This window comes from Tamandua tetradactyla, chromosome 11 (genome assembly GCF_023851605.1).
Source record: "Tamandua tetradactyla isolate mTamTet1 chromosome 11, mTamTet1.pri, whole genome shotgun sequence".
NCBI classification, from domain to species: domain Eukaryota; kingdom Metazoa; phylum Chordata; class Mammalia; order Pilosa; family Myrmecophagidae; genus Tamandua; species Tamandua tetradactyla.
The window spans coordinates 57855004-57882321 of NC_135337.1; the positions used below are offsets into that span (position 1 = coordinate 57855004).

General features: G+C 41.8%; 1 pseudogene; it reads right to left on the reverse strand.

Annotated features, from left to right (window-relative positions):
- On the reverse strand, positions 1–23571 carry LOC143649134 (heterogeneous nuclear ribonucleoprotein K-like; annotated as a pseudogene).
- Positions 23572–27318: the final 3747 nt, after the last annotated feature.

The window sequence follows — 27318 nt, forward strand, 5'->3', positions numbered from 1 at the left end:
TCAGTGCCCCTCTGGTCTGCTCCGATCAAACTCGATGCTCTTTTTCCCACACTGCACTGGGCAGCACTCACCCAGCGGGAAGAAGGCTGTATAAGAATACTCCAGACTTTATGGTTTAGAGTAGAAGCTGAAGTTGTGCAGATAAAATTTATGTGTGCAGTATAATTGCCTGATGCAGAGGAGAGAATATGTGGGGGAGGGAAATAGACACAGATAATCAGAAAGAGACAGAGAGGAGGAAAGGGGGAAGGGAGACATGGGAAGTGGGGAGAGACGGAGGGATGGAGAGAGGACGGGAGGACACAGAAAATAAGTTGGGCTTGTGCAAAGAACTGAACCAAGATTGGTTGTAAGCTGGAGTTTCTGCCTGCAAAGAGGAATGTGCAAAGAGGAATGGGCGTGGATAGAGGCCAGATACAGAGCCTGGAGCGGCTGGGCTCAGGTGGGACAGTTCTGTTAGCCTTGGAAAGGACTTATTTAAAACCACGCTCACCCACAACGGGCTTGTCATAGCTATTTGCTGCCCTCTGCTGGCCAAAATAAACAATGGCAGCATAACAAAAGACTGTTCCGTCTGATTTTAATAGTAATATTCATTCACCCAACAGAAATTTATGGAACACCTCTAAGTGCCAGGTACCGTCCTAGTTTCTCGAAATGCACCAGAAACAAAAACAGATTCATACATTTGTTGGACTTGATTCAGTAACAGCAGCAATAATATCTTAGCATTTAAGTCTGCTACGTGCCAGGCAGATTAATCGCTTTACATTTATCAACTCATTTAATCCTTAGATCAGGCCTCTGAGGTATGTCCTATCATTTTTTCCATTTACATAGAAGGAAGTTGAAGCACAGAGAGGTGGAATGATTTCCTCTGGGTCACATAGCTAGGAAGTAGCTGAGCAGAGTTTGGCTTACCCCTCCATATCCCACCTTTTGCTGGAATGCTGTCACAGACACATCTCTCTTCCTGCCCCAAACATTGTCTAGACAGCTGCATTATTAGGGGACATCGTAGATGAAAGGCAAAAAAAAACAGACTCTTCACTCTTGGCTCAGCCATGCATGGATCTCAGCCACAAAACTCACCCATGAGATTAAGACAAGGGAAGTACGTGCTTACAGCAGAGCTCTAACAGTTGTCCCTGTCCTCTCCCCCAACCCTCCCGGCCTTCAGATGGGGGGGTGGGGGCAACGAAACCACAGGAGGGCTGAATCTCTGCCCAGCTGCAGGGCTTGAGGCCCTTCCTTGTGGTCTTGGGGTCTGTCCAGTTCCGCCTCTAAAAGACAAGGAGTAAACCTGGAAGTTAATGATGAAACCAAAGGAGCAAGTGCAGCAGGAAGCTCAGGTCAACCCCAGAGGGTGAGTGGTATCGACTGACCTGCCCCCCTCCAGGAGGGCTGTACCCAAACGCCAGCGCCGGCTCCTGGAGGAGGGAGCAGAAGAGTCACGATATACAGGAGGAGGATTATTATGTTTTTTAGAAGCCCCTGATTCTTATGTGCTTTTTAAAATTATTATTATGTCTGAGCAAACTCATACAAAAATATCAGCTTTACAGAGAGGGAAGAAACCACTTTTTCCATTTCATTTTTTTCAAAATACCATCAATTTTGTTGATGTTTTTGAAAGGCAAGTTAAAAAAGTATTCGTTATGCATGATCTGAGCCCAGATGCCCCTTGTATCTGTCAGGGTTCTCTAGGGAAACAGAACTAATGGGATGTACATAATGTGAATATCATGAATTTTTTTTTGAAAATAGGAATTGGCTCACTCACCTGTGAAGATAGGCAAGTCCAAAGTCCACAGGGCAGGCTGCAAGCTGGGAACTCGGAAGAAAATTTTCTATGAATTCCCCAGGAAAAGTTGGCTAGTTGAAGTAGAGATGGAAACCCTCCCTCTCACTGCTGAAATCATCAGTTCTCCTTTTAAGGTCTTCAACTGATTGGATGAGCCTCTCCTCATTGTTGAAGGCAATCTCCTCAGTTGATTGTAGACGCAATCAGCCACAGATGCAAACAATTTACTGATGAGTTACATCCATGAAATGCCCTCACAATAGCAATCAGGCTAGTGTGCGTGCTTGACCAAACAACTGGACACCATAAGCTGGCCAAGTTGACACCTGAGCTTAACCATCACATCACTCTTGTTAACCAATGTCCAAATAAAAATAACAATAAAATAACGATAGCAATAACTACTCTTTTCTTAGCACCAATTATGTGCCATGTTGCAGGGTGGTAACCTATCCTCACAAAATCCCAGGACACAGGTGCTTTTATTAACACCAGTTACAGGTGAGCATGCTGAATCTTAGAGGGGTCAGGCACTTGTCCTGGGTCACTCAAAGTCACACAGCCTGGCTGACCGCTTACTGCCACACTATACAATCCCCCAAAATGAAGGAACCTCATAAACTGAACCAGTCATCTCCAGACATGAGGGGCTGTCCAGTTAGGAATAGCAGAGCTCTAAGTTTCATCCCAAGAAGGAGGGATAATTTATCCCTGGGTTTTGTCCAACCACACCAGGGCTCTAGCCTCACCATTGGGGTTCTGTCCTGTTTGTTAGGGAGGCAGCAGACCTCTGATGAGAGGTGTCTTAGGCCAGCTCTTGTGTGATGTGGATATGCCAGTGCAGAGCAGCCACTCCCCAAGGGAGCCCAGAAAGGACCTGGGCTCCTGAATCTCTCCCAGGCAGTGGACAGTGAGTTAAAATTGAGGTGCCCAGGACTGCCACACACGCCAGCCAGGTGAGGACCTCTGAGCAGCCTCAGTAGGAGGTATAGTCATCCCACAACTAAAGAGAAGGCACTGAGGCTCAAGGGAAGTTGCTAGAGGCTATGCAGCTGATGTGAGCAGTGCTGGGACCAGGGTAGGCCTGCCCTGTCCAAGTGTCATCTGACTTGCACTCCAGCACAATGCCCCACTTTCTAGGACTGCTCTGGAGCAAACCAGTCTTCCCCTCACAGCCCCAGGCCCACCACTGAGGTCATCCTGCCTACCTCTGAGCACTTAGAACTGCCTCACACCTGAAGTGGCACCCCCAAATCAGGGACATAACATTCTCCCAAAGGATATTCAACTTTTTTGGTTTGAACTATTCCCAAAGGAATGTGCCCATGGAGTGATGGTTGACAGTTTTACTGAGGCACATATTTGAATCATGCCCACTGCCAGGCTGGGGCTCTGGGCAAGACTCTCAGCTCTGGGGGGTGGGAGGGGGTAGGAGTAGGGGGTGGAGTTGGAGCTGGATGTGGGATGGTGGGAATCCAGGGGCCACTGCATCATTGGGCTGGGTTAGTCTCCACCTGTCACCTAGATCTTCAGAAATTTCATTCAGCATAAAAGGAATATATGAAGAACCAGCTCTGTGACCTTGGACAAGTTCCCTCACTTCTCTGTGCTTCCATTTCCTCATCTTTAAAATGGGGATTACACTACTAATTTCATAACATCATTGTAAGGAATATATAAGTTATTACACATGAAGCCCTTAGTGTAATGCCTTACATGAAATAAAATCTCACTAAATGTTAGCTATCACCACCACCTCCGCCATCATAGATCCTTGATACCAGTGGAGTAAGATAGAGTCCAGAACCTTCTCAGATATGCTTATATGGGCTCCTGACTTTCTCCAGATGACACGTATTTCCTGTGTACATCCTCACACCACAAGTTAACCAACAATTCAAATCAAAGTAAAGACTTATCTCTCAAGTGATGGCTATTTCTCATTGAGAGTCTGTGTTCTTTATTACTCCATAAGTATTTCCACAGACTCAGTGATAAGGAGAGACCAACCCAGCCACATAACGATGTCTCCCCTGGGTCCCCACCACCCCCCTGACCAGCTCCTTCTAGAGCTGGGAGTCTTGCCCACAGCCCCAGCCTGGCAACGGCACAATCCAAATTTGTGCCTCAGTGAAAGAGTCAGCAATCACATCGTGGACTCATTCTTTTCAGGATAGTTGAAACCAAAAATAGTTGAGTCTGTGAATTACAGTTTCAAAAGACACTAGTCCTTTGAGTGTTTACCATTGCTGGGCTGTCAAGTAAGTTTGATGAGTGCTGGAATTTTTAACAAGTTTCTTTTCTGGGAGACTGCTCCCTGTTTAACATGCTGAGGAGGTACAGGCCATGCTCTTTCTCAAACTTATCTGACCGTTCTGCTCCCATTTATTTGTGGGGCATCTCATGGGACTTGATGTTGTATGCCTCTTAAACCTTCACCGGCACACTGTTCAGGGGACCTTGTGAAAATGCCCTTTCTGATTAGGAAGTTCTGGGGAAGAGCCTGAGACACTTAATTTCTATCATGCCTTGAGGTGATTCTGCTGCTTACAGACTACATTTTGAACAGTAAGGTTTGAGGAGTTATTTCTGATAGCTGTGCAGCCCCCTTTCTCCCAGCAAGCTCCTGTGGCATCCAATGGAATGTCTCTTGTGAAAAGTGAACTGTGCAACTAGCTAGAGTGGAAGCTCACAGGGCAAGGATTTCTGTATATTTTGTTCCCAGCTGTATGGCCAGAGCATAAAACTCTGCCTGGGAACACAGAGGTGTTCAGTAATTGCCTGGGGAATGAATGCCTTACTAGGGAAACTCAATGAAGATGCCCTTTCCCAGGCATGTTTAGAAATATTTGCTGTGCTGAGTCCTGATGGATTTCAGTTCTTTAGCTGGTGCAGAGCTTCTGCAAAATCATCAAGGGTTTTAAAACCTATCCAAAGCACCTCTTTTCTTAAACTCAAGAATCTGACTCAACCAACTTATGTGTAAGCGCTCCACCTATAGAGATATGGCTGATTTTATTGTCATGGGAAACTGGAAGACTCAGGATTTGAGAGAGCCAGAGTGGCCGAGGGAGAGAGAGGACTTCCCGCCATGACACTCAGGTGTATGAGCCACGAGCAGGCCAGTGTCTCCAGAATGAAACGCTTTCTTTAAGATGGATCAATGCATTCCAGGCTAAGTTCAAGTGCAACTTACTAAATCAGGTTCACAGATTTGGCCCCAGCCTTGTCTCAGTGCCCTCATTGCCAATCCAGGCACGAAGTTAAGTTCCTTGGTCTTTAAAGGTTGGTTGGTTGGTTTCATGTGTTGATTAGTTGAGGTGTTAGAGATCAGAAAGAGAAGCTGCTTGTTATCATGATGACTGCTGAAGTAGGGGAGCATAAGAGCTAAGTCTTCTTAAATTAGGTTCTTGTCTCCAAGTAACTTATAATCTTGCTAGAGAACAAGATGCTCAATACATGAGCCATGCAGCCAGTTACCAGAGGGAGGTATAATGAGTGCCTTCCAGTGACTTCTGATCTGGGATGATCCAAGAGGACTTCCCAGAAGAGCAGAAACGAGCTGAGCCTTGAAGAATTTGGATAGACAAGATAAGGAAAGAGTGTGAGAGAGGGAGGAAATGGAATTTCACAAGCTTTGTCTGTGAGGCGTTGACTAAAGTAGCCCACCTAAAATAGTGGACTATTTTGGGGTGTAGTGATAGAAAAAGAAATTAGAACTGCAGTGTAAAAATCCTGAATGTCAGGAGGCCAAGGGGACTGGACACCCTGTAAGTGTTCCAGGCCCGTTTCTTTTGAACCAGAACTCAGGAGGTAGGGAGGGCCCACACAATGTGTTGTTGGATTCAGGTCGCCAAGGGATAGTCACAGAGAGGCAGGCTCCTGAGAGAAGCCAAGAAAGGGTCACTGGATTGGTTGGGAGTGAGAGGTTCCGGCCACTAGGTATGGTTGTACAGCCTGTGCACTGCACAAGAATGCCTGGCCAGGGGAATAAATGAGGACTGAAATCTGGTTCTCACTCCTCTCACCAAGCTGTGTACCCTGGCATAGGGCTGCCTCTTTCTAGAAGGGGCTCCTTTCTCTAGTGTTCACAAAGGTACCTGCAAAGGCTGGCAGTGGCATTTTCTCCTTTATGGCCAAGTCATTTTCTCCGAGCAGCCAGTCATGTACATTTCCAGAGTCTCCCAAGGAGGGCACTGCTGAGCTCTGCACAGGATGACAAAGCTCAGAACACACCATTTGTCTGAGGATGCAATTGGAACCGGAGCAAGCCAGTTTTCTGCTCCCTTTGGCTGACAGAATTAGCAAACAAATGGTCCATAATTATCCACCTCAACCAAGTTCCACCAAATCTGCACGGGCAGCTCAGCTCCCAAACAGGAAATGAGTGAGAATAGAGCTTTCATAGCCCTAAATGTCCCAAAATTAGGATCAGGAGCCACGTGCCTTTGGTTTGGGCAGATACCTATGCACATCATAAAATATCCCTCAGGCTTTCCTGTTGGGCAGTGAACATCCCTTATACTGACGATGGGGAGAAAGGACTCTTAAGGCTAGAGTTTCTCAATAGGCTCACCAAGCATTTGGGTGGGATGGTCCAGCACATTGAAGAATAGCAAGTACCCCGACTCTTGCTTAAAGGCTAACAGGGTCCCCCAGTCATTGTGATGACCCAAAAATCCTCCCTACATGATTCAAATGCCCTCCAGGAAGACTACATCATCCCAAAATGAGACCTGAGCCCTCCCTTTTGGGCCCCAGGGACTTGTCCAGGCTCATATGGCTAGAGAGAAGCAAAACGAGAGCTAGCACCCAGTTCGGCCACGCTTTACCACTTTTCACCAGCTTCTGCAACTCATCACCAAATGGTGCTTCTCTCCTCCAGCCTTAATCACTCACTAGGTGTCTGAATTAAGACCACAGATCGTGGCTGATGAGCGATCACCAGAGTCAAATGATTGAAGGTCATCCATGGTCCCCCATCTCAAAGTTGAAATGGGAAGTAAAGAGAAGGTTCATTTCACTGACTTTGGTCCATAACCCTCCGTTTAGCCTCTTTAGGCATAGGGCAAATGAGCACAGATGAACAGGGCAACTGGCTGGTCTCCAAGGCCCCACATGGTCCTGCTGTGTCCTGACTTCTCCACTGGGCTGGACCGGCATCGGACACACAACTCTCTCTGGGGAAGGTAATGACTCGCCATGTTATTTACCTTCATGACAGTCACTGTGTTGAACCATGCCCTCTCCCGGCTCGGTGACACTGCTTACGGTGAGGATGGCAAACAGGCCTCTAGGAGTTGGCTAAGGATAAGGTGGTGGCATTGCCCCTGCTGCGGAAGCCTCTGGCCAAGGCTGGTTGCTGTGGCTCCACCTCGTGCCACCATCGGGAGCCCGTGCTACCCTGGGCGCCCACCCAGCTCCCAGCCAGTCCCTGGGCTGCGGACTGGTGTGCTGTGTTCTCTAGAAATATAACGCAGAAGGAGTAATTGGATAGATCCCTGGGACCCTTGCATTTTTAATTAGCTAAAAATAGGTAACTTTTATTTTTATTCCTCCAGCCTGCCTTATCTTTAAAAATGTTATTGTATAATTTTAAGATAGAGTACATGTGCAATGTCTATGTGTTATTAAATCAGTAATAAAAATCCACTATGTCACTTAAGAATCAAAATAGTAGCTATAGCTTTTTTATCTGGTTCTGAATTCCTTCCTGAAATGGTTCCTGCCTCTGCCCCAGGGGATCCTCTTCTGAGTTTGGTTCTTTACTGCTCCTTTGCTTCATTTATGTATTTTTCCACATATGCATGAAGTTTAAATAACATATTGTTTCACTTTGCTTGTGTTGAGCATTAGGAAAAGATCATGCTTTATATGACCTACACTCTTATCATTCAGTTCTGGGCTTGTAAGATTCATACGTGTTGACACACGTAGCTTTTTTATTTGTTTTCTCATTCTGGTACATGTCTCCCAATGGCCATGTGCAAAAGTTTCTCTAGGTATAAATTTAAGAGTGGAATTGATAGGTCATAGAGGTTGCAAGTTTTCCACTTTGCAATATAGTACCAAGCTATTTTACAAAGTGATTGTATATATTCCATTGTCACAGACGTTGTTTAAAAGTTCCCATTAATCCACATTCTCATAAACCCTTGGTATTGTCTTAATTTTTCCAAACTAGTGTGTGTAAAATAGTATTTGATTGGTCTTGGTTTTCCTTGATTGCTAGTGGGATTACACATATTTTCATATGTTTATCTGCCATCTGTGTTTCCTCTTCTGTGAAATATCTATTAGTCATTATAGCCATTTTTGGTTGGGTTGTCCTAATTGATTTAATTGACTTGTAGAATTTTTACTAATATAATCTGTATATATATATATATTTTTTTTTTTTAGTTATATCTGTTACAAATATCTTTGGGGGGTTGTCTTGTCACTGCCTTTATGGCATCTCTTTTTTTTTTCGCTCAGGCAGGCACTGGAAATCGAACCTGCATCTCTGCATGGCAGGCGAGAACTCTGCCTGCTGAGCCACCATGGCCTGCCCTCTTTATGGTATCTTTTGATGATATTACTGTAGTTGATTTATCAATATTTTCTCTTTTGGTTGTTATTCTTAGCGTCTTTTTAAAGAAATCTTTTCCTACCCCAAGGTTATAAAGGTGTTCTAAATTTATCCTAACAGTTTTAAAGTTTTGCCTTTTAAATTTAAGAGTTTGTCAGGAATTTACTTATTTTTTCACCACTATAATCTAAATGAAGACATATTTTTATATACGATGAGAAGTAGAAATCTTATTTCATTATTTCCTATGTGAATAGCCAATGATCCAGCATCATTTATTAAATAGTTCATCCTTTCACCCATAATCTAAATTGTCACTTCCTTCATTTAACACCTTACAGTTTATCTGTAGTCTGTTTCTGGGCTTTCCATTAATCGATTTGACTATCCTGACCTCAAAACCATACTGTTTTAATTACTGTAGTATTTTAGTAAGACTTGCGACCCAGTAAGGCAAATTCCTTCTTCCTATTTGTCTCCAGAATATCTTGACTTTTCTTGGACATTTATGCTTCCATCTAGGAGATAATTATATGCTGATGAAACATCTGAGCTGTTTATTTTCTTTCTAGAAAGATTTTGGCTACTGTTTTAATTTATTTAATGGTGTATAAGGTGATTCTGATTTTCTTAATCACTTTTTAAAATATTATTCTTCTAGAATTTTTTCCCATTTCTTCTAAGTTTTCATGTACAGACATAAAATAGTTCACAGTATTCAGTTACTATCTTTTGTTTTGTCCATCTGTAGGTATGTCCTTTTGTTTATTACCAATGCATGTTCATGTCTTCTCTTTTTTTCTCAATCTTGCCAGAGATGGAACTATTTTCAATAGTATTTTCTTTTCTTTTTTCACATGGGCAGGCACCAGGAATCGAAACCGGGTCCTCTGGCATGGCAGGCGAGCATTCTTGCCTGCTGAGCCACCGTGGCCCGTCCAATAGTATTTTCAAATAACTTTTGGCTCAGTAGATCCTATCTATTATATCTTTGTTTTCCATTACATTAAAATATGTTTTTTTTTCTCTCTTATGCCCCTTCTTCAGCTTTTTTTTTGGGTTTATTTTAGCAAGCAAATTGGGTTGGTTCAATGATTTTCCCACTGTCAATTTGGAATTTGGCTTTCTTAGCTCTGATGAGTTCATTATCATTTGTTCATCTGTTTCCCCTTTTCCAAAAGTTTGTTGCTATTGTCTCTTCTCATATTCTGCCCATCCCTGTGGGTTTAAGCCATTTAAAAATCTCTTAACTGTAGTTTTAATAGATTTGAGGGAGGGAGTAAAAATAGATGCATGTGTTCAATCCACTAGCCTTACCAGGATTCTATAATAATATAAAGTCATTATTTATTAATATTTATTTTTTATTGATCATCTTTTCTCACTGTGTTGCATTCTGTTTAATTCCTTCAACTCTATTTTCTGCTTCACTAATTCTGTCTTCTGCTGTTTAACCCACTGTTCTAGTTTGCTAGCTGCTGGAATGCAATATACCAGAAACGGAACGGCTTTTAAAAAGTGGGAATTTAATGAGGTGCTAGTTTACAGTCCTAGGGCCGAGAAAATGTCCCAATTACAACAAGTCTATAGAAATGTTCAATTTAAGGCATCCGGAAAAGATACCTTGGTTCAAGAAGGCCGATAAAGTTCAGGGTTTCTCTCTCAAGTGAGAAGGCATGTGGCGAACATGGCGGCGGCGTCTGCTAGTTTTCTCTCCTGGCTTCTGGTTTCATGAAGCTCCCAGGGAGGCATCTTCCTTCTTCATCTCCAAAGGTCGCAGGCTGGTGGACTCTCTGCTTTGTAGTGTTGCTCTCTCTGAATCTCTCATTCTCCAAAATATTTCCCCTTTTACAGGACTCCAATAAACCAATCAAGACCCTCCCAAATGGGTGGAGACATGTCGTCCCCTAATCCAGTTTAACAACCATTTTTGACTAAATCACATCATCCAGGGAGATGATCTTATTACAGTTTCGAACATACAGTATTGAATAGAGATTATTCTACCTTTATGAAATGGGATTTATATTAAAACATGGTTTTTCTTAGGGGGCATATATCCTTTCAAACCAGCACACCCACCCACTGAGTTTTATGTTAATTAATAACATTTTTCATTCATAAAGTTATATTTAATACTTTTTACAGATCTACCATTTCATTTTTTGACAGCCATTGCAGTTTATTTCTGTGACTTCATATTCTATTTCTCTAAGGATTTCATATATAGTTATTTCACATTCTACATGACTATTCCACTACTTAAAATCCTTGAAGGTCTAAATCTGTTTTATTTTGTTTCTTCTCCCCTTGCTCATAGCGATTTGCTTTCTTGTATGTTTAGTTATATATTTTTTTAGAGCTGCTTATTCTGCGGAAATCCTAGGAACCCAAATTAACAATGCTTTTTTCCAGAGAAGAATTGCATTTCCTTTTGCTGAACGCCAGAGGGTGCTAGCTACCTATGAAAACTTTATCCCCCTTCTAAGATCGCTTAATCTCCTCACCTTGTTACTTAGCTTTTGATTGTAGTTTTAATATTAGTATTTGCCAGTACAGCAATCTTGCTTTTCACCATATTTATACTCATTGCTGTGTTTTCAGCTCTTTGGCAGGGTGGGGAGGGGTGTAGGGGGAGTGAAAATATAGTGCATTACTTCTTGCAAGCCCAGGAATAAAATTAAAATTAGATTTTAGCAGGTTGTTCTAGTCTGCTAGGGGACCAAGATGCAGATACCATGAAATGAGTCAGTATTTAACAATGAGCATTTATTAAGTTGTAAGTTTTGAGAAACGTCCAAATCAAAACATCTCCCAAAAGACTGGCTGCCAGTGAATCTCGACTCCTCTATCCCCTGGCAAGGTGCATGGTGGCATTTGCTGGTCTCTCTCTTCTTTTTCAGGTTTCATTGCTTTTAGCTTCTGGCTTCCAGAATTTTCTTCTTATAAAGGACCCCAGTAAGAGGATTAAGACCCACCCCAGGCCACATCTTACCTGAAGTAACCTAGTCAAAAGGTCCTACTTACAAAAGGTTTAAATTCACAGGAATGGATTAGCTTTAACAACGTGATTTTTCTGTGGTCCATACAGCTTCAAGCCACCACACAGTTCATATTTCTTTTACATTAGGAAGCACTTTATAGTTTCTAGTTCTCCACAGTCCTTCTGTGGGACTATGTGCTCTTCAATACTTCTTTATTGTAGCCTACTAACATTGGACTATTGGGTTAGAAATAGAGGACAAAAACGATCTGGACTCCACAGTCATCTTCGCTTCCCAACCAGAGCTTGAGAAACTCCAAGCATTACCATTCATTTCCTTCATATTTATTTGGTCCTTTCACTGACCTCACAACACCTTTGATGTGCTCATTTTTCCCATGATAAGAAAGTCTCCCAAACTTTTCCCAACTCTTCGACCTCTGTGGCACCTTCTCCAGAGAATAAATCCATAGTCCTGAGCTGTTCAATAGAGTAGCCAGGATTTAAATTTAAATTAATTCAATGCTGCTATTTAAATGTAAGTTAGTTTAAAAAATAATCAGTTCCAAGGGAAAACTCCCCAAAGAGGAAGAATCTGAGTGACTCAGTTCCTCAGATTGTGTGTTCCCTCCAAGTCAACTGGCTGCTCTGTGAGTGAATTGGCCACTCCCATCACTCAGCGTCCGTGGAGAAGGAGGGGGCTCCCGGGTCGATCCCAGAACATCGAGGGCCAAGTGGTGATGGTGAGACAGCAGTGGTGGGCATTTTTAATATACTCCATTACCTCATTTGGTCCACTAGACAATCCCAGGAAATAAGCATTCTTATCCCCTTTTATGATCCCTTTTAAAAGATGAAGGAACTCAGAATCCGAGAAACGGCGTGACCAAAGCTGCGCAGCTATTAAGTGGAAAAGCCAGGATTTCAAGCCAAGTCTGTTTTACTTCAAAGAGCAGACCTTTTTCCAACAAGCTGGGGGTATGTCCTTTTCAAGTGGTTTGGGGTCAGGAGTCTTGAGTTCGCTTTTTTTCTGTTCCAATATATTGTGTGACATTTGACAAGCTGCTCTGTGCCACTTTTCCCTTTCTTATAAGACATGTACTTCACCCACCTCATAGAGCTATTGTCAGGACTAAATTAGAGAACAGACAGGAAAGAGCATGGAAAAATGCAAAGTGTTATGGGTATATAAGGATTATCACACTTGTTTTCAAGAGCCCCCAAATTCCCCTCTTAACCTAGGCTGTAAGGGGGCTTGTAGGCACATTCTCGGGCTCAGAATTGCCTCCAGCCAATGTTTCAGCTCATTCCACGGGGAAACAAGCACACCTGGAAGACAATTCTGGCCATAGCTTATTGCAAAAATGTAAGCGTGCAATCCTCTGCCCTCCCTCACCTCCAAGCCTGGGCCGAGGGTCTGAGTCCCTCTGCTGCTTCCAGAGGTGTGGCTATGCTGTGAAAATTTGCAGCCATGTCTCATTTTTGTAAAATATGGATTGTAATAGATCCTATTTTATAGGATTGCCATGTGGATGAAATGAGATACAGTATAGAAAGTTTTGGGAAGTGTCTGGCATATAAGAGGCTTGCGGTAAATGCTAGATAATATTTATTTTTCCCTATTAGTAAACTACAATTTTAAAGTACTCACACATAGATGATCTCTCTAATCCCCTGTGCAATCAATTACACTAGGTAAGCATTATTTATTTATTTATTTTTCTGCTTGGGCAGGCACCAGGAATCGAACCTGGGTCTCACGGCGTGGCAGGCGAGAAGTCTGCCTGCTGAGCCACCGCGGCCCACCCGGTAAGAGTTATTTTTCTCCCATTGTGGGTGAGGAATCTGAGGCCCAGAGAGGTTGAACTGTCGGGCTTAAGGTTTACACGCCTATGGTAGGGATGGGACTGGACTGTAATCCTCATTGTAGATCTTAAACTCTTTGCACTCCATCTACCCTCTCACCCTCTCAGCTGTCAAATATCCTTTTTCTCACTGGCAATAAAAAGGCTTTTCTGAAGAAAATACAGATTACTTCAACATGTTAACAGTGACAACAACAAAATGATGGACAAAACCTAACTGATCACCAGTAAAGGATAGCCCAACAATGGCAGATCCACAAGATGGAATATTAGGCTGCAACTAAAACTGATGTATAGAAGAAAATATGTAGGAAGAATAAAGATTATTCGCAATGTATTAAATGTAAATAGCTGATTAAAATATGTTGCCTGCATCATTTTGTCCCATTTTCAAAACAGAATGGGAAGACAGAAGCCAGAATATTAGTAATTACTGTACCTAAATAGTGGGATTGTGGATTATTTGATCATTTCTTTATGCTGATCAATATTTTTTGAATTTAAGATCTGTTTGAATTTAAAGCAGAAAAGATTGGGATTCAATCATTTTACTGTACACATTACTAAAAGCAACTTAGAGCCACACCTACTGCTTTTAGGGGAACTAGCCTTTTGACAATGTCCAAAGCACAGTGTTTTCCAATGAAAATCATACTGACTTTGAGGAACTGACCAAGTATCGCAGGACACTGAGCATCTCTGGTCCTGGGACCTGCCATGCAGGCGAGCATCCAAAGGTAGCAAAACAAATCAGCCATGCACATTTCCCACGTAGGCAGTGAGCCAGCAGAATCCTAATGTACATGAGAACCCCTGAGCTTTCGTAGGGAAATGCCTGGCACTGCTACACAGCTGATGGCAGATTCCTGGATCCACTGAGGGACAAGTTTCTGGAATGGAGTCTTGATTGGTTTGTCTCCTAGGTGAAATCAAGTCACAGTACAATTCCCCTGCCCTTACCTTGGGGTGTTTCAGAGCTGCAGGATACCAGGCAAGGGTTTTTATGTTGTTTTTATCCTCCAAGCCCCCGTATGGTGACAGCTAAGCTGGAGTGGCCTCGCACTGCAGTGTAAGCTCACACAGACACTAAGAAACCCTGAGGGACACTGTGTTCCAGACCCACTTTCAAGAGCTCCCTGAAGGGCTCAATGACGGATCCCTGCTCGCCCACACCTGGCATTTCTCTGAGAACACTTACCACTGACTCACCCACTTTGGCCATTAGGACAGGCTGTGGTACACGTATTTATCTCTTTATGAGTGAGTTCTAAGTGCCTTTTAATAAACCACTTAAGAGTGTATACATTATTGATGTCTCTGCATTTTAAATACAGAGCATTGCTATGGGAATGTCTATTGTGGGTTTTTTCTTTTCTTTTTATTAAAGAAGGTTTATATTTACAGAAAAAATAACGCAGAAAATGCAAAACTCCCATACACACCCCTCACACACACATTTCCCTATTATTAAATTTTGTGTTAGTGAGGTACCTTTGTTGCAATTGATGAAATGATGTTATTATAAATACGCTGTTAACATATTCCATTTACATTAGGGTTCGCCGTGTTGTGCAGTCCTGTGGATTTTTTTTTTTTTTTTTTTTGCATGGGCAGGCACCGGGAAAGTCCTGTCATTTTTTAACTTTAGTAACCTATATGTGTGTATGTGTTTATACCTTAAAAATCTCCTTTTAAACATATACAAATATATAACTGCTGTTAATTATACTCACAATGTTGTGCTGCCATCCCCACCATCCATTAGCAAAATGTTTCCATCACCCCAAATAGAAACTATCTACCAATTAGGCATTAACTCCCCATTCCCTACCACCCCCCACCCCCACCCCTGGTACCTTCTTATTCTAGTTTCTGACTCTATGAATTTGAGTGCCAGGAGCTAGCAAAAACAAATCGATGCAAAAAAAAAAAAAAAAACACTTTCACAGTCTTTGCAAATTGGTTCTGCCCTGGCTGCTCTCCTTCAGAAGATCAGGGGACCTGCCTGTAATGACTGCGGAAAGCTAGGTCTTCTCCATTTTTTTCTGAGCTTGAGTCTTTTCCTAAGCTTGTGTTTGCTCACCATCTTTGGAATTCCCACATATATTGGAATTTGGATGGCCCCTCTCCTCTCTATGAAATGGACTTTCCACCCCTCCTGATTATTCTAGTATATTGTTTAAAACAGATAATTCTTTGCCCCAAGCCACTTGGATTTAAGAGTTTCTTGTTTGTTTGTTTTGTTGTTTTTCTTTCCCCATGCTGCTTTAGCTGTCTGCAACCTGCTTCTGCCTACATGGCATTTTCTGGAACCCCAGGATGCACGCAGGGGTTACTCTTCTCCCTCTGGAACAGGGCAAGGAATCCACAATGGGATGCAGGTTGGCTCTTCAACATGCCAGGAAGCAGTGTGGGAGGGACCACGAAGGGTGCCAGAATCTTCTCCTCCAATTTTTAAAGTGCATTTTCTTGATTCAGCATTCACCCAGTTACTGCAACCTTCTAACTGCTTTCTGGAGTTTTAGGAAGATGGGTTTGCCAGTTTTTGCTAGTTGTTCAAAAGATTCAGTGGGGGAATGGCACTCAGGAGTATCGAATGCTCTCATCTTGGTTGACCACTTTCCACTATTGTGGTTTTTAGCTGGAATTCTCCCCAATCAAAATTCTGCACCAAGGAATTCTGTAACTGCAGAGCCATGTACGTGGCTTTCCATATTAAAACTTTGGTTGTAGTGGCCAGTGTTACATTTAAGATCATTAGTCTCAATAAAATAAGTAGAAAAATGATATATATTACTATCTTTTCTCTTCTCTTACCTCTTGTACCCTCAACCAAAGTCCATGCTCCTCCTACTGGGGTCAACAGCATTGCTTCCTTTTGCCTCTTTCCTACTGAAATGTCTCTGTCCTCTCTTCTGATTTTAGGTGTATAATACTGATATTTTTCCCACAGATGCAGCTTATGGGATAGAACCAATTCCTGTCTTTCTACCCCTTCTTCCAAGTTCAAACGTGTTCTGACTCCCTTTCTAACAGGCTGAAGTTACTTATACACACACCCACACCAAGAAATAATCCTTTATGTATTTCCCCAGTTTTACATGGCAGCTAGTTTCCTATGAAATCTTGAGTAGAGTTCCAAGGGAAAGCTAGGATTCCCTTTTCATCTGGGATTTGGAGTCCCTGTATAGTCAAAGACATCCTACAATGACTTCTGTCATAGTTTCAGACTTTTGAATTCGCAAAGGTGCAGTTCATGACCATGCATTTCTTTCTGGCTTCCTTTTCCACAATGGAGTGAACCTTGGTTGTGGCTTTGTCACATATAAAGCTAGACTTTCTATAAGAGTGACCGAACTGACTGAAAATTTAGTAAACATCTCCAGTTTTATAGACCAAAGAACTCTTCATTCATTACTTAAAACAATTAAGTAGCACAATAACTAGCATAACTAACAAAAGTAAAAGGAGTATACGAAATATAAACACTCAGGCTGGAAGTCTTGTTCCAAAATCCATAATTTTTATTACCTCTTACCAGGGTAGTATATTGTCAGATAAACTGATTATGATGCTTCAACAAATGAGAAAGAGAGCTGTACTTTTTGACTCCTGGCTTTCCTTTAACTTTTCTGTTAAGGAATTAGAAAGCAGAAAACAAAGGGTAGATTAGACATTTCCCTTCATTAAACGTGCTGTTCTGCACAAATAAAAGCTGGTGAGGCTGAGCTCATACAGGTGAAATTAACTATCCACAGGCTTGGCAGACCTTGAAAGGTGCCTGAGCCCAAAGCCGGAGAGTGCAATCCTGAATTCACAATGCTGGACGTGTTCTCCTGAACAGCAAAAGCAGGCAAGGTGCTAGAAGAGACCCCGGACATTCATAATCTCAACAGAACTGGGGTTGGATGCCATGTGATGTTGCTCCAACAAAGACTTTTTGTTGAACTTTCTGAACAAAATAGCCTGGGGGCTTTCACTGATTATAAAGTCCTGTATGAGTCATCCCTGAGATATAACTCTCAGGAGCTAATGTGATATTCAGCTGCACTGACGCAGCTATGTATGGTGCTCTCAAATGAGAACACAATGACCCCACTAGATTTAGCACACATGGCTACATCTGGAGCACTGAGTCATTATCCATCCATTCAGATGGTGATGCTTCTCAAAACCTTATTGTATAAGGAAGAATTCCATATGAATATTTATCCTGGGTAATAAGGACTGCATTTTCATTTTGTTTCATTGCAATGGATGAGCATTGCAACTTGAGAAACACAGTCAATTCCCTTCATTCTTAACCAAATGCTACATCAAGTAATGTTGAACTCTTTCCTGACCACTGCTTTCTCTGCCTGAAAGTGAGACTTCTCAACTTTCTGAACAGTCTTGTGCCCCAGAACCAGTGTGTCTTGCCCAGTAGTGGGCAAATATGGCAGAGGTTGTTCTTAGGCCTATAAACCAGCCTCTGTGAGCTCAACCAGTCAACCCCACTGAGGAAGGGAAGTGCCCTACCCTTTTTCAGTTTGCTACAAGGCAGATTTCCTAAGAATCAGGGCTGTTTTACTATGAAATGGGCTGCCTTCGAAAGAGTGAGTTCTTCATCAATGGAAATGTTCAAGAAGAGTGCGGGTGACCATCTGAATGCAGATGATGCTGTGTCCTCATCTAAATTTGACATATGTTCCTACTGGTTTTGCCAGATGATGAAAATTTGCAAGTAGCTTAATTCTCCAGTACGAAATTAACAGCCCCTAAGAACAATACTTTTACAATTCTGAATCTATTTTAAAATAAAAAAATCCTCTCAGGTGTTCCTCTTATCCCTCTCCATTTCTAAAGCACCCCCCTTAATCACTGCTAGGACTACCTGAATTGAGAAGAAGAGAGGGCCTATATTATTCTGTCTTTCCAGTTTTCCTGGTCCATTAGAAGGGCACTGTGGTATTTCCTTTGACTCCCTCTTTAATCCCTTTAGCTTTTTGGCAATGCAATGAAAAAATACTTTATATAAGGAGTGTGAGTTGATCACAATGGGAGCCAACCTGTTATTTTTCTCTTCATCTGCTTGGTATTCAGCTCAGTCCCAATGCTTTTGAGGCTAGAGCATGCATCACTACTAATTTATGGCAATTTCAAGATTACAAATTAAACACATCCCCACTGGTTTCCCTAGCAACCATTTCTGAATCACACGATGAGATAAAGCTATTCTTCTATTTAATAGAGTCTGATAATAAGAACAGTCCAGCCCTACAGTTTACAGTGAGTATCCACCCTGGTGTGGACAGAAAGAGCACAGGACAAGGAGACAGGAGACCTATATGCAGATTCTAATCCACAGGGACAGGTCCAGAACAGGAACATATCCCAGGACACTGATAATAGTATAATAATAGGGTGCCCAGCAAAGCAAAGGGTTCTGATCAATGCGTAGGAGAACGTAGACATGTGTGCTCCTAAGTATGGGAAAACAATAGGCCCAGAACAATCTGAGGCAAGAGGTCTACATGGAGAAAACAGAGACACAGTGAGGCACCAATGTAAGGCAGGATCCTCCAGCCCTGGCAGGATTCATTCAGGGTCTAAAGCAGCAGGATCAGGCCAAACAATCTAGCAGCCTTGCAGCCACTCTTCATTTTGTTGCCAGGAGTTAGGTGGCTTCAGAGAAGAGATGGTGGGCCAGAAGGAGGAGCATACAGTTCTCAACTTCTTATCTCCAAAATAAGGGGCTTGAGCTATGTCATTTGCAAGGACACTTCCAGCTTTTTGAGTAGTAGGGCTTCTCTGGTTCTGAACAAATTGAGAAATACCTGTATGTTCAGTCAGATAGAAATAAAAATAGCAGCTTTGCTGACAAATGCACTGGACCTGCAACAAAATGACTTTAAAAATGGCCCAACTCTACTCCAATTCTGGAGTTCCACAAGAGGACATCAGTTTTGATGCATAGGCACACAGGGATTCTCATTCTGCCTTGTAGGAATGAATTTTGGAAAGCAGGAAGAAATTCAATGGTCTCCAGACATTGGTAAGACTCCAGTTCTTTCTGTAGGGAAGTAGAAGCAGTGAAAACAAAATCTCCATCCTGTGCACAACCAGCTCAACAAAGAGCCTGTATTAGTTTACAAGCTGCCAGAATGTAATATACCAGAACTGGAATGGCTTTTTTTAAAAGGGAATTTAATAAGTAACAAGTTTACAGTTCTAAGCCTACAAAAATGTTAACTCAAGGAAGGCAGATGAGTCTTCAACATCTCTGTCAGCTGGGTAGTCACATGGCTGGCATCCGCTGGTCCCTTGTACCTGGGCTCCATTGATTTCAGCCTCTGTTCCTGTGGGGGTTCCTCATTTTGCTCCTCCAGAGCTGGCTTTCATCTCTTTTTTTTTTTAATTTTTAAATTAATTTTTAAAATTTTTTAAAAATATGACTAAAGAAACGCAGACATTCTTAATATGTGATCATTCTGTTCTACATATATAATCAGTAATTCACAGTATCATCACATAGTTGCATATTCATCATGATCATTTCTTAGAACATTTGCATTGATTCAGAAAAAGAAATAAAATGAAAACAGAAAAAAAAGTTATACATACCATACCCCCTACCCCTCCTTTTCATTGATCACTAGCATTTCAAATTAAATTTATTTTAACATTTGTTCCCCCTATTATTTATTTTTGGATATCATCTCTTGCTTGCCTTGGTTCTCTCCAGATTTTGGATTGCTTAATATTTCTTGGCAACATCCGTTGGACTCCAGGCATTTCCAAACATCCATGTTTCTGTTCTCCAATGTCGGAATCCATGTCAGCGCCACTCTCTTCAAAATGTCTTCTCTTTTAGGGGAATCCAGTAAACTGATCGAGAGCCACCTGGAATAGGCGGAGTCATAGCTCCATCTAATCAAAAGATCACACCCACAATTGGGAGTGCTACATCTCCATGGAGATAATCTAATCAAAAGTTCCAACTTACAGTATTGAATCTGGATGTAAAGAAATGGTTGATCCCGCAAGATTGGATCAGGATTAAAACATGGCTTTTCTGAGCACACAATACTTTAAACTGGCACAGAGCCCATAGTTCAGTGCCCTTCTCCCAACTTCACCAAAGAGAGAAGTCATCCTTCCCTCTGGGAAGTGAATGAGAGGGATGAATGGAAGCTAATTTCCCAACACCCCAAAAGAACAGATAACTCCTTTTTATAGACTTGCAGAAATTCCAGGAGAGGGAGAAAATGGTCACCCACTACAGGGAGAGAGATGTTAAAGGAAATATATTAAAGGCAAACATCTGGCACCTGTTATGTGTTCCACTCTGCTCCTTGCTTCCCACACACCAAGACTCAGAACCAGAAGTCTGGCCACCCACACCTCTGCATGCAAAGAGCCTTGCAGATCCCAGCAGGTTATGTAAAGAAGGTATTTGCTGCCATCCACATACAGGTCAATGACCCTTTTTAAAAAATAAAATTTTCAATAAGATATTTCATTTCTGTCCAAGGATAGAGTAGAGATATTGAGATTGATTTTTTTTAATAATTTAAGATAGTTGTATTTCCTTAGAAGAGGAAACAAACTTTATAGTTGTCAATCAACCATTGTTCAAATTGGACACACATCAAATCTAGTATCATGGTAGTTTTATTTATTTGGAAGTCAATTTTTAGCTATGAATACAAATGCCAAGAAACTATAGAAAACATCAACAGGAACTTTCTTTTCATTTTAAAATTTGTTTTAAATTGTTTCCAAACATTTCTTATATAATCCAACATACCACAGAGAAAATGGTGCATCTTTTTCTTTCAATTTGCATATAATGGAAAAACAATAGATATGCACATTACAAAGTTTAACTAATAAAACACCCCCACGGCAGGCAACAGTGGCTCAGTGTCAGAGTTCACACCTGCCATTCGGGAGACCCAGGTGCCTGTCCGTGTTGAAGTCCAGGTGAAAAGTAATCTAATCAAAATTTATTCAGCTACTTCCATAACCAAGCATTATTCTGATTAGTGAAACTGTTGTAAAGTAGGTTGCAACAACTTACAAAAACAAATACATAAAAAACCCCAGCTTATTATAAGCATGAATATGTGATGAAATATCTATATCTTCCCAAACAATGAACTTTCAAACCATCAAATCACCAAACCTGAATTTGCCGAGGTATTCTGCCTATGCCCAAGAAGAGATGTACTTATATCCAACAGAGGAGCTGATAATCAAACTTAGTGTTTGGTTTAGGGGTGGGGTGGAAGAATTTAGATACTTGAAAAATGACTTTTTTGTTTAAAAAATAATTACCACCAAAACATAGGTTCACTGAATTCATTTTAAAAATCATGAAGCGTTTCTTACAAAAGAGCATTATATGGTCTGCACACAGTCTGAGGAGATACCAGGGACAGGTGGACTACTGTCACTTTTCCTCTCTGTCCCAACCCCCACCCCAAATGTCACAGTGACCACAAAGCAAGGTGTTCAGAATATTCACAATAATTACATGGGGTGGGGGGAATCCCTTTTTTGCCGCCAAGAATGAACACAAAATAAAATTCACTCACTCTGCTGCCGTTTCAAAATTTCAATGTTAGTTTTCCCTTTTCCCCACCCCACCCCCACCCTATTTGTAAGGATCTAAAATATTCCATCTAGTGAACAGCAAAGACTTCACTACACCTCAAATGCAGAACACCTGTGAAGCAGAGGAATGTTGGCTTTTTTTTTTTTTTTAATGCATGGGCAGGCACCAGGAATAGAACCCGGGTCTCGGCATGGCAGGCAAGAACTCTGACACAGCACCATCATCGCCCACCCAATGTTGGCTTTTTAAACAGCAGCAGATAAAAAAAAAAAAAGATTCAGGACTCCTTATGTTCTTCAGTAGTCTTAGAAAAATTTTTCCAGAATGCCGCTTTACACTATTAAAAAAGAAAAAATATCTTTCATTAGACTCCTCTAACATCTGTATACTGCTTCACACTGTTCTGCAGCAAATACTGTGAATTCCGTATCTGGTCCTGTGTTCCTGCAATGGTACTGATCCAGTCTTCAGATCCTTCTAAATTTTCATCAATTTTGATTGAAACACATGACTCATGACAGACTTGTTTAATCATTGACCATCCTTCCCAATAATAGATCCAGCCAAATCTTTGGGAATACTTACTTGTGTAGTACTCCTAGACCACCAAGATCACCATACGAGCCGTGACCCCCTGCACAGGAATAATCATATCCAGAGCCACCCTGTGGTTCATAAGCCATCTGTCATCCTGAGGGACTCCATGTATCTACTGCAGAGTTCCAAGATGCATCAGCTCTGAAACCAGCCCTGTCATCATAATGGTCTCCAGGTCTACCTCTTCTGTCATAAGCCATTACATCTCCTCTTCTAGGTGGTGGTGATGGTGGAAGAGGAAGATTCTGAGCTCTGTTGCCACCCCGGCCACCTCTTCCAGGAAGAGGAGGAGGACTTCGAGGAAGGCTCATAGCATCGTAATCTCTTCTAGATGGAGGCATCAGATGCCCACCCTGACCAGGAAGCATTCTGTCAAAACCACATCTTCCTCGCAGAGGAAATCCCACAGGACGTCCAGGCAGTCATCAAACATCATTGTAAAACCATCACAATCATAGGTTTCATCATAAAAATTGGGATCATAAGGCTGTGCACGTCCTTTGATGGGAGACTCAGATATAAGATCAAGGATGATGTTTATGCACTCTGCAACCTTATCAAGCTTTCCTCCAATTCTCTGTCAGTGGAATGAGGACAGCATTCCTTGAAAATCTTGACTATTGTCTGTCTGTTTTCTCAAAGTTCTTTGATTTTAGCACCTTTGATCCCAATAATTCCTCCTGCTAGACTCTGATGAATCAACAGTCTCAACTGGCAGTCAAAGTCACTTCCTTTATAGTGGTGGTAATTTAAGCATTCCGCAGCATCAGATTTGAGGGGAAGCTTACTGCTTGCAGTGGGTGATGGCAACTGCAGGCCCTCTTCCAAGATGGGGATGATTTTCTTTAGAATTTCTTCAAACGTTTCAATATCAGCACTGATACTCAGTGTGTGCTCGGGGCCACTGCTGTCTGGGACTGAAACACTGGCATTGTAATCTGCATGGGGAACCTTAACGCTCACTCTTGCCTCCTTTTCCAATCCCTGCCCCAGCATTCTTACTTGGAAGCAGAATGAGATGTTTAACCATCTCATCAGTGTTTCCAGATCTTTTAAATGCTTGTCTTCTTTCATCTCTTCTGTCGGACATTCACCAAATTCACCATTGGTTTCTGTGTTGGGAAAAGTTTCCTCTGGTTGTTCAGTTTCCATTTTCTTGTATTAAATGGACACACCAATCAGTTATTTTATATTCTTGCAGAGCAGAACTGGGCAGGACCAACAAGTGACACCCTAGTGGCTGCTGTAACCTCTCCTCACTCAGATCCAATGGGAAATCTGAGATTGAATTTATAAGGGTATTAAAAAAATTTAAAACAAGTTTGCCAATATGTCTCACTATGACTGAACTATACTTATACTTTTCCTCCTAAAAAGACAGCGTGTGTTTATAAACAGGCATTTGCAAAACTGCTTGTTGCCACTTTTTCTGAACTGTCACCACTGGAAGACACACCCCGTGGGTGAGCATTGCCTTTCTGATCCATGAACAATATTTAATCAGCTTATTTACTAATTAGCAAGTAATGGCAAACCCTGTCATGGATTTATATTATATTGTATAATGTCATATTATTTAATATATAATGTTCTATTCTATTATTATATTATATACAATATAATATATTTATTATATTATATTATTTCTGGATGAATGTATATCCATTGGGGTCAAAGACAGAAGATGACATGCTCAAGAATACACTACAGTAAGCGGTCGAATTGGTTAGATTCCAGGTCCATCTGCCGGCAATGCCCCTCTGACACTACTCCGTGAGGCCCTAGAGTGGCTGAGCTTTCAGGTTTTTTCTTTCAAGACCATCCTCTGTCTCCCCTACTAGGTAACTGGGTTTGTGCTGGAGGAAGACAATAGAATAAAACCTTTATAATGTGAAACAACATGATAGCCTCATGCTTTCTGGGAGTTAAGGAGGAATCTCTCTCTCATTTTAGGTTGCTGATACCTACAAATAATAATAATGGTAATGAACATGTGTTGATCTATGACTATGTGCCAAGCATGGTGGCAACTTCTTTATATTATTTCATTTAATCTTCATAGTGATTCTATGAAGCAGGTACAATTATTATCATCCCCATTTTGTAGATGAAGAAAATGAGGCTTGGAGACTCTTTGCATGTACTTTCACAACTAGACAAACTATTCTGCATAAATCCAGACAATCTAATTTTAAATTCTTTCCAAAACTTTTATTCCCATCTCCCAATTTCTCTTCCTAGCCAAAGTGGAAGATTTATTTAGAGAATGTCCTCTTTGGATTTAAGTATTCCCTAAGGGGGTGAGAATATACATCACTCACATTTAAATTATTTTAATTTTTCCTCACTGTACTTAGTCTTAAGAAGAAATGGGAGTTTGGGGAGAAAGAAGAGAATTGAGAGAAGGTGGGAATTTCAGCATGTGCAGGTGCTGCGGGGCTAGGCAGTTATAGCTGTGGTGTCATGTCACAGTGGAAACTATGGAGAGCAGTTTGCAACAGGTGAGCGTGAGGTGCAAATGGGAAAACACCAAAGTTTTACTCTGTTGATGCCAAAGTTTTGATAAGGTCTCTGATGGAGCAACACAATTTCCGTGTTACAGAAAATTCTCTCCCCAGCTGGTTTGTCCAGATGTTCTAGTTTGCCAGTTGCCAGAATGCAATATACCAGAAACGGAATGGCTTTTAAAAAGGAGAATTTAATAAGTTGCTAGTTTACAGTTCTAAGGCTGAGAAAATGTCCCAATTACAACAACTCCATATAAACGTCCAATCAAAAGCATCCAGGGAAAGATACTTTGGTTCAAGAGGGCCGATGAAGTTCATGGTTTCTCTCTCAAGTGAGAAAGCACATAGTGAACACAGTCACAGTTTCTCTCTTGGCTAGAAGGGCACATGGCGAGCAAGGCGTCATCTGCTACTTTCTCTCCTGGCTTCCTGTTTCATGAATCTCCCCGGGAGGCGTTTTCCTTCTTCATCTCCACAGGTCACTGGCTTGTGGGCGCTCTGCTTCTCATGGCTATGTCATTCTTCTCTGCTCTTTCTGAATCTCTCTCATTCTCCAAAATGTTTCCTTTTTTATAAGACTCAAGTAAACTAATCAAGATCCACCCAAATGGGTGGAGACACATCTCCCCTAATCCAGTTTAACAACCACTCTTGATGGGTTACATCTCCAGGGAGGTGATCTAATTACGTACAGTATTGAATAGGGATTTTTCTGCCTCTACAAAATGGGATTTTGATTAAAACATGGCTTTTCTAGGGTACATACATTCTTTCAGACCAGCACACCAGGCTAGTTATAAACTGGAATAAATATCTTCAGCTTCTCCCTTGGAAGCTTTCAAACTTGCTGTGCCAGTTTGAATCTGTTGTATACCCAAGAAAAGCCATGCTCTTTAATCCTCATTCTATATTGCTGGGTGGGATCTTTTTGATAGTTTCCATGGAGATGTGACCCTCCCAATTTTGGGTGGTAACTTTTGATTTGGTGGTTTCCATGGAAATGTGTCTCCACCCATTCAAGGTGGGATTGCTTACTGGAGGCCTTTAAGTGGGAACCAATTTGGAAAAAGCTTTAGAATTGACAGAGCCCACATAGCCAGAGACCTTTGGAGGTGGAGAAGGAAAACGTCCCCAGGGAAGACTTATGAAATGAAGAGAGAAGATAGCTGAGAGAGAAAGCCTGAATGTCATTGACACTTTCTTTGGAGTTAAGGTATCTTTCTCTGGATGCCTTAATTTGGACATTTCCATGACCTTAGGACTGTAAATTTCACAACTTAAAAAAAATTCCTTTTTGAAAGCCGCTCCCAGTGGGCCACAGTGGCTCAGCAGGTAGAGTTCTTACCTGCCATGCCAGAGACCCGCGTTCATTTCCTGGTGCCTGCCCATGAAAAAAAAAAGTCATTCCATTTCTGGTATATTACATTCCAGCAGCTTACAAACTAAAACACTTGCCTACAGTGAAGGGAAACCAAGCATGTCACACCACTGCCTTAAGAAGATAGTTGATCGGTCTTTTCTCTGTAGCCTCTCACTAGGCAGCATCAGCCATGGTGTGTTGGAAAGAACAGCTAACAGTGGTCAAGAGAGCTGGACTCTGACATGAATTTAGCTGTGTGAACTTGGCTGCTGGACTTCCACATTCTGGCTACAATATTTAGCACGGAAGCACAAGCAGGTTAGAATTCATAAATATACAGGTTGTACATTTCTAGAAAGTTACCCTAGTGCATGGAACCTTTGTAGAATCTTATATATTGTCCTAGGTGTTCTTTAGGATTGGCTAGAATGGTCTTGTTTAGGGTTTGGCAAGTTATGTTATATCTAACTGAAGTTTGTGTAAGAGCAGCCTCCAGTGTACTCTCTACTCTATTTGAACTCTCTCAGCCACCGATACCCTATTTGTTACCCTTCTTTTCCCTGTTTTGGCTTTGGTCAGGATGGCATTGTTGATCCCACGGTGCCAGGGCCAGACTCATCCCTGGGAGTCATTTCCCATGCCTCCACAGAGACTTTCATCCCTGGATGTCATGTCCCACATAGGGGGGCGGGTAATGATTTCACTTCCAATTGTGGGTGGTAACTTTTGATTCGATGATTTCATGGAGATATGTCTACCCATTCAAGATAGGGTTGCTTATTGGAGCCCTTTAAGAGGGAACCATTTTGGAAAGTGCTACAGAGCCCATGCAGTCAGAGACCTTTGGAGATGAAGAAGGAAAATGCCCCTGGGGAAGCTTCATGACACAAGGGGCCAGGAGACAAAGTTAGCATGGGCCTTTCCAATTGAGAGAGAAACCCTGAATGTCATCGGCTTTCTTGAACCAAAGCATTTTTCCCTGGATGCCTTAGATTGGACATTTCTACAGCCTTGCTTTAGTTGGGACATTTT